At 36.5% G+C, this 5,762-nt stretch overlaps 1 pseudogene; it reads right to left on the reverse strand.

The window, feature by feature from the left end:
* Positions 1-4,683: 4,683 nt before the first annotated feature.
* On the reverse strand, positions 4,684-5,221 carry LOC106776787 (annotated as a pseudogene).
* Between the last annotated feature and the right edge of the window lie 541 nt (positions 5,222-5,762).

A 5,762-nucleotide genomic window follows, 5' to 3' on the forward strand; every position in this document is an offset into this window, starting at 1 on the left:
ATTGTTTAAACTTTTTGGACAAACTTTTGCACATTGGGCCATTGTTAAAAAATTATGAGAGGCCCAAAATTGTAGGACACTTGGCAACCCTAGGGTTGGGTGGACCCCACCCTAATTTTTGAGGCACACCTCACGACCTTTAAGGTTGCAGCCAGCCGTCATTCTCACCTGTGAGATTCTGCCGGGAACGTTTTCTGTAGGGGGCTCTTCTTTTTTCTTTGAACCATGTTGTTGTTTTTGGATTATGGATGAATGGGAGAGCACATCATGGTCTGGATGGATTTGTGAGTGCGGATAGAAGTTTATTATTGTTAAAGTGATTGATGGCTTTATTCTTCATTTTCTTCAAAAGTGTTCATGGTTGAGAGGGAATATTGTAGAAGCTACTTCAATTTAGGGTGCAGCACGTTATAACCTTTAGGATTTTTCTTTTCTTTGTTGAAGTACACGCTGCAGATTGATGGGATAGCAAATTTTATTCTATTTAATTTAGTGCAGCACATTATGTTCTAAGAGATTTCCAACCGCCATTCATTTTCTTTGAACTTTGGTTTTAACGTTTGAGTACAATTTTTTTTCTTACTTGCATTTAATATCTTTTTTTGTGTGAGCCGTCACCACCAAATTTTAATTTGCTTTCCTTTAGAGTGGATCACACGTTTTTATTCCAGCTATTGTCAAGTCTAGGAGAGGAGAGAATATGCTTGTCTTGGTGCATGGTGTTCAGCAGAGAGGTGGCATTCGGTCAAGGTTGTCACGTTACCTTTAGATTGAGAAAGGAATGAAGAAATTGGTGCATGTTGCTGCTGCTGCCACGTGAAGGAAGATTTGGTTTCATTTGAAAAGAAAGCTGCAACTGCGGTGGCTCTCATTTGGAATTAGCAATAAGGTTATTTGATTTTGGATGCTCAACGTTTTCAATTGGAATTATAGTTGTGTCACGGCTTGGAAGAAAGAGCTGCACAGTGACTAATGTTTGGAGAAAAATATTTTCATTAATTGCTTGAAGGAAGTGTCACGACTGAAAGGACAACATGCTTTTATTTTTGGGAATTTCAATTATGAAAAGCATTTCTTGGTTTTAGCATTCAGTTAGCACTCTTTAGCATTAAAGTTTTATTTCCGCAAAATGCATTTTATTTTTTTAGTTCAAGCGTTACATTTTAATAGCTTTAATTATGACTGAATATTTGTCTCTTGTAGTGTCAGATTTAGCATCATCTTTTATTTAATGTTGTCTAGTCTGTTGGGTAGTGATAATTTAATTGTCATGTTAGCTTAGGTTAATTTGGTTGGTCATTAGCGATATTGCATTGCTTCTTTGTGATTTCTGGACTATATGTGTGATTGGTACTCTAACTTGGTTAATATCAATTATGTATTTGCACTTGCAATTGGGTATACACTTAGTTGCCTAGTTGGTGTTGAGTCTTCTCTTAGTTGATGAAACTGCATGGTGTAAATTATATTTGATGTTAACATTGTGTTCGCTTAGTCCGTTTTTATTAAAACATAATTAGCTTGAGCTTATTTGATTAATGGTGTTGGATTAGAGGTTTAAGTCAGCTTAATTTTGTTGATCTGTGATAGGAAGCATTGTAATTAAGTTAATGACCAACCGTCTCATTTCTGTCTTTGAAACCACTTTTACATCTGTGTTTGCATTTCTGTTTGCATCAGTGTTTTGATTTTGTTCATCTAAATTCACCACAACATTTTCACAAACCCCCCACTTCGTGTTTGACCTAATTCTTGAACCGCAAATTTGGTCCTTAAGAGACGACCTAGGATTCACTTCCTAGTCTATACTGCATTCTTTTATGCACATTAAGTTTTGTGTGGGTTGCGACACCCATCAATGAGCAAGAATTTTTTCTTCTTTCAATAATCCTTCATGTGCAAAGATGCATTCTGTGGAATATACTCCTGGAAATCTTAACCAATCTTGATAAACCCTTTTCTTGCACAACGTGATAGGTGTGGAAGAGCACCTTCAATGGGTAAATTTGACACCATTTTCCAGATGAAATCATTTAGATGAATATCAATGCCTTTCAGTCTTGAAAAAATGTCACCATTTTCAACTTTCAAATTGTGATAGAAAACTTTGACAAGGTCGGGATACCAGGTTCCCTTCATTTGAACGAAGTCAGATAGTCCTTGTCTCTCCAACCAGTAAGGAAACATAAACCTTTCCCTCTTGAATACGTCCAGATTGATGCTCATTGGTGTAACAATGGTTTTGAAGGAACCACTGATAACGGTTGAAAAATCGTTATTTTCATACTTAATTTTGATATCAAATGCACCCTTGTTGACTTAGAAACTTGCTTTGACTCATGATTTTTCTTTAGTTTTGTGAATAAAAGAGTTGATGACATGCTTTATGATTTTATCATTAGATTCCCTTGATTTTGTAGGTTTTTGGAATGAATTGAAAGAAAGGTTGAAGTACCAAGGGTTACAGTGCAGAAAAGCTTTGAATTTTCATACCAAGATTGCGAAAAGACTTTGTTTTTGAACTAACACCAATTCAACCCCCCTCTTGGTGTAAAACAAAGCCAACCTGTTTCCTAACAATTGGCACCAGAGTTGGTTTTCATAAAATATTTGAAAATTTAGTCGACTCTATTTTTATCCTATTCGACTGAAAAACCTGGGGATGACTTCAAATTTTCAAACTTTTGGTAAAGGTGCTTCAATAAACAGACCACCTCTGTTTGCTGGTGAAAACTATCCTTTTTGGAAAATTCGCATGCAGATCTTTCTTGAATCGCAAGATAAAGGAATTTTGGATGCCACTTTAAATGGTCCATATGTGCCTATGAAAACTGTTGATAGTGAAACTGTTTGAAAACCTTTTACTGAATGGACTACTGATGAAAATAGAAAAGCTCAGTATGATGTTAAAGCTAGAAATATTATTGCCTTTGAACTAACAATTGATGAATTTTTCAGGATATCCCAATGCAAGTCTGCAAAGGAAATGTGGGATGTTCTAGAGGTAACACATGAAGACACGGGTGAAGTCAAGAGAGCCAGGAAGAATTCATTGATACAAGAATATGAGTTATTTAGAATGAAAGGTGGTGAGAGCATCTATGATGTCCAAAAACGGTTTACTCATATTGTAAATCACTTGATGGCTCTTGGCAAAGTTTTTGATAAAGAAGAGATCAACATCAAGATTTTGAAAAGTCTGAACAGGAATTGGCAACCAAAAGTCACTACAATCTCTGAATCCAAAGATCTTACAACTATGAATATGGCTACCTTGTTTGGCAAGCTACGTGAACATGAGTTGGAACTTGGTAGACTAAAGGATGAAGAGGAGATTGAAGAAAAGAAGTCCATTGCTCTGAAGGCTGCAGGAAATAATCTCACAGAAGCAGAGATGGACGACAGAGAACGGATGACCTTGATGGTAAGAAAGTTTAGTCAACTTATGCAAAATGATAGTCAACTGTCTAACCATGCAGGTCAAAGCAAGAAGAAGAGCTTCAGCACAAACACTGTCCAATGTTATGAATGTGGTAAAGAAGGCCACATCAAGCCTGATTGTCCTGAATTACAGCCAAAGCAGAAAGGAAAGAAAAGATTTCCTCAAGGCAGAAATATGAGAAAGAAAGGAGCCTACATTGCTTGGGAGAATTTTGAATCTGAAAGCTCAAGTGATGAAGATTCTAATCAAAAGGAGGAATAAAATTTGTGCTACATGACCGGTGTAACATGGGACGATTATGACAGTGATGCAGACATATCAAATGAGCCTGTAGAAGTCAAATATGATCTGCTTCAAGATGCTTTCAAAGAATTACATGTTGAGGTCATGCGACTGCAGTACAAGGTAAATCGACTGAGCTCTGAAAGAAGAGATTTTGAAAATAGAATTAAAGACCTTGTTACTGAAAATGAAAGATTGGAAAAAGAATTGAATGTAGCCTTGTCATCTACTAAGAATATTGAAATTAAAACTGTTACTGTTGAAAAAGTTTGTGAAAATTGTCCTACTCACATGAAAAAGATAGATTACTTGACTAGCACACTAGCTAAGTTTACACAAGGTAGAGACAATTTAGATGATGTATTGAATTCCTGTAGCAGAATTAATAATAGACAAGGAATTGGATATAAAGATCAATCTAACAGAACCAATGCTAGGAAATTAAATGTGTTGAGAAAACCTGCTAGAAATGCATGTTTTTACTGCAGATGTGTTGGTCACACTGTTAGAAATTGTTTTTATAGACATGTTGCTATTCCTCAAGGATTATGTGTATGCAAAGGAACATGTGAAAAGAACTGACAATCAAGGACCCAAAGTTAAATGGGTACCAACAATCAAAACTTAACTGTTTGGTTTAATACCTATTTTGGTCCTTCCTTTGGGAGGGTTTGTTCAAAGTGGTCCCTCTTTTTTTCAAAAGTTCACTTAAGTCCTACCTTTTGCAAAAATTGTTCAAAGTGGTCCTTTTTGCTAACGGCGTTAACTTTCTTAACGGCACAACTGCTAGGTGGCTAATATTTGCTGAGGTGTAACGTTTTGGCTGTGCTGGCACTGTTGTGTGTTTTAAAACAAATAATTAATTGTGATGTAGAATTTAATAAAATTATGTTTAAATTAAAAATTGAATTTGGGGTTAATTGGGGGTAATTAATTAAATATCCCATTAAATACTTTAATTGTTTCTGGAAATCTAAAATGGAAAAAAATCCCCAATCTGAATCCTAAGAACCCTAGAACCAGAAACCTGCTTTGTTTCCAACAACCTCTGCTTTGTTTCCTCGTCCACAAACTCCTCCCTCCGAAAATACTCGTCAAATTNAGGAACCCCAATGGCTCTTCTAATCCCTCTCGAGTAGTCCCCGTCGGGACTATAAAAGGGTCGCAACTCCTCCACCATTCCCTTACGGAACATGTCGTCAACCCCATGTTTATTGTTCCCAGTAAGTGGTGGTGCACCCCACGTTGTTCTTCCTCTGGGATTTTGTTTGTGACTATGTCGAGACCTTGGTAGACTTGAATTTTGTCTGAGTTTATGATTTCTGATGGAAAACATGAGGCTATGTCAATCGACAACCTTGACTTCCCTGCCCCTGTGGCTCCCATTACAACCACTACTTTCTCCTTCTCAATTTGTCTAAAGTTCAGTTTTTTCCCACTGTAGGGAATGTTTATCATGGGTTGTCTTAATCTGCACATGAACATTGAGATGGTCATCGTGACTTACCAAGATCAACCCAACTTAACTTATGAAAAAAGAATATTTCTTTAGACAGAAAGAACCCTAGAACCATTAACCACGAAATCTCGTCAGCGGAATTTCTTCCCCAGGTTTCTGGTTCTAGGGTTCTTAGGATTCAGATTGGGGATTTTTTTCCATTTTAGATTTCCAGAAACAATTAAGGTTCTTAATGGGATTTTTAATTAATTACCCCCCAATTAACCCCAAATTCAATTTTTAATTTAAACCTAATTTTATTAAATTCCACGTCACAATTAATTATTTTTTTTAAAACACACAACAGTGCCAGCAAAGCCAAAACGTTACACCTCAGCAAATATTAGCCACCTGGCAGCTGTGCCGTTAAGAAAGTTAACACCGTTAGCAAAAAGGACCACTTTGAACAGTTTTTGCAAAAGGTAGGACTTAAGTGAACTTTTGAAAAAAGGAAGGACCACTTTGAACAAACCCTCCCAAAGGAGGGACCAAAATAGGTATTAAACCTAACTGTTTTGCAGGTTATGCAGCTTATACAGA

The sequence above is a fragment of the Vigna radiata genome, chromosome 11 (assembly GCF_000741045.1).
Source record: "Vigna radiata var. radiata cultivar VC1973A chromosome 11, Vradiata_ver6, whole genome shotgun sequence".
Taxonomy (NCBI): domain Eukaryota; kingdom Viridiplantae; phylum Streptophyta; class Magnoliopsida; order Fabales; family Fabaceae; genus Vigna; species Vigna radiata.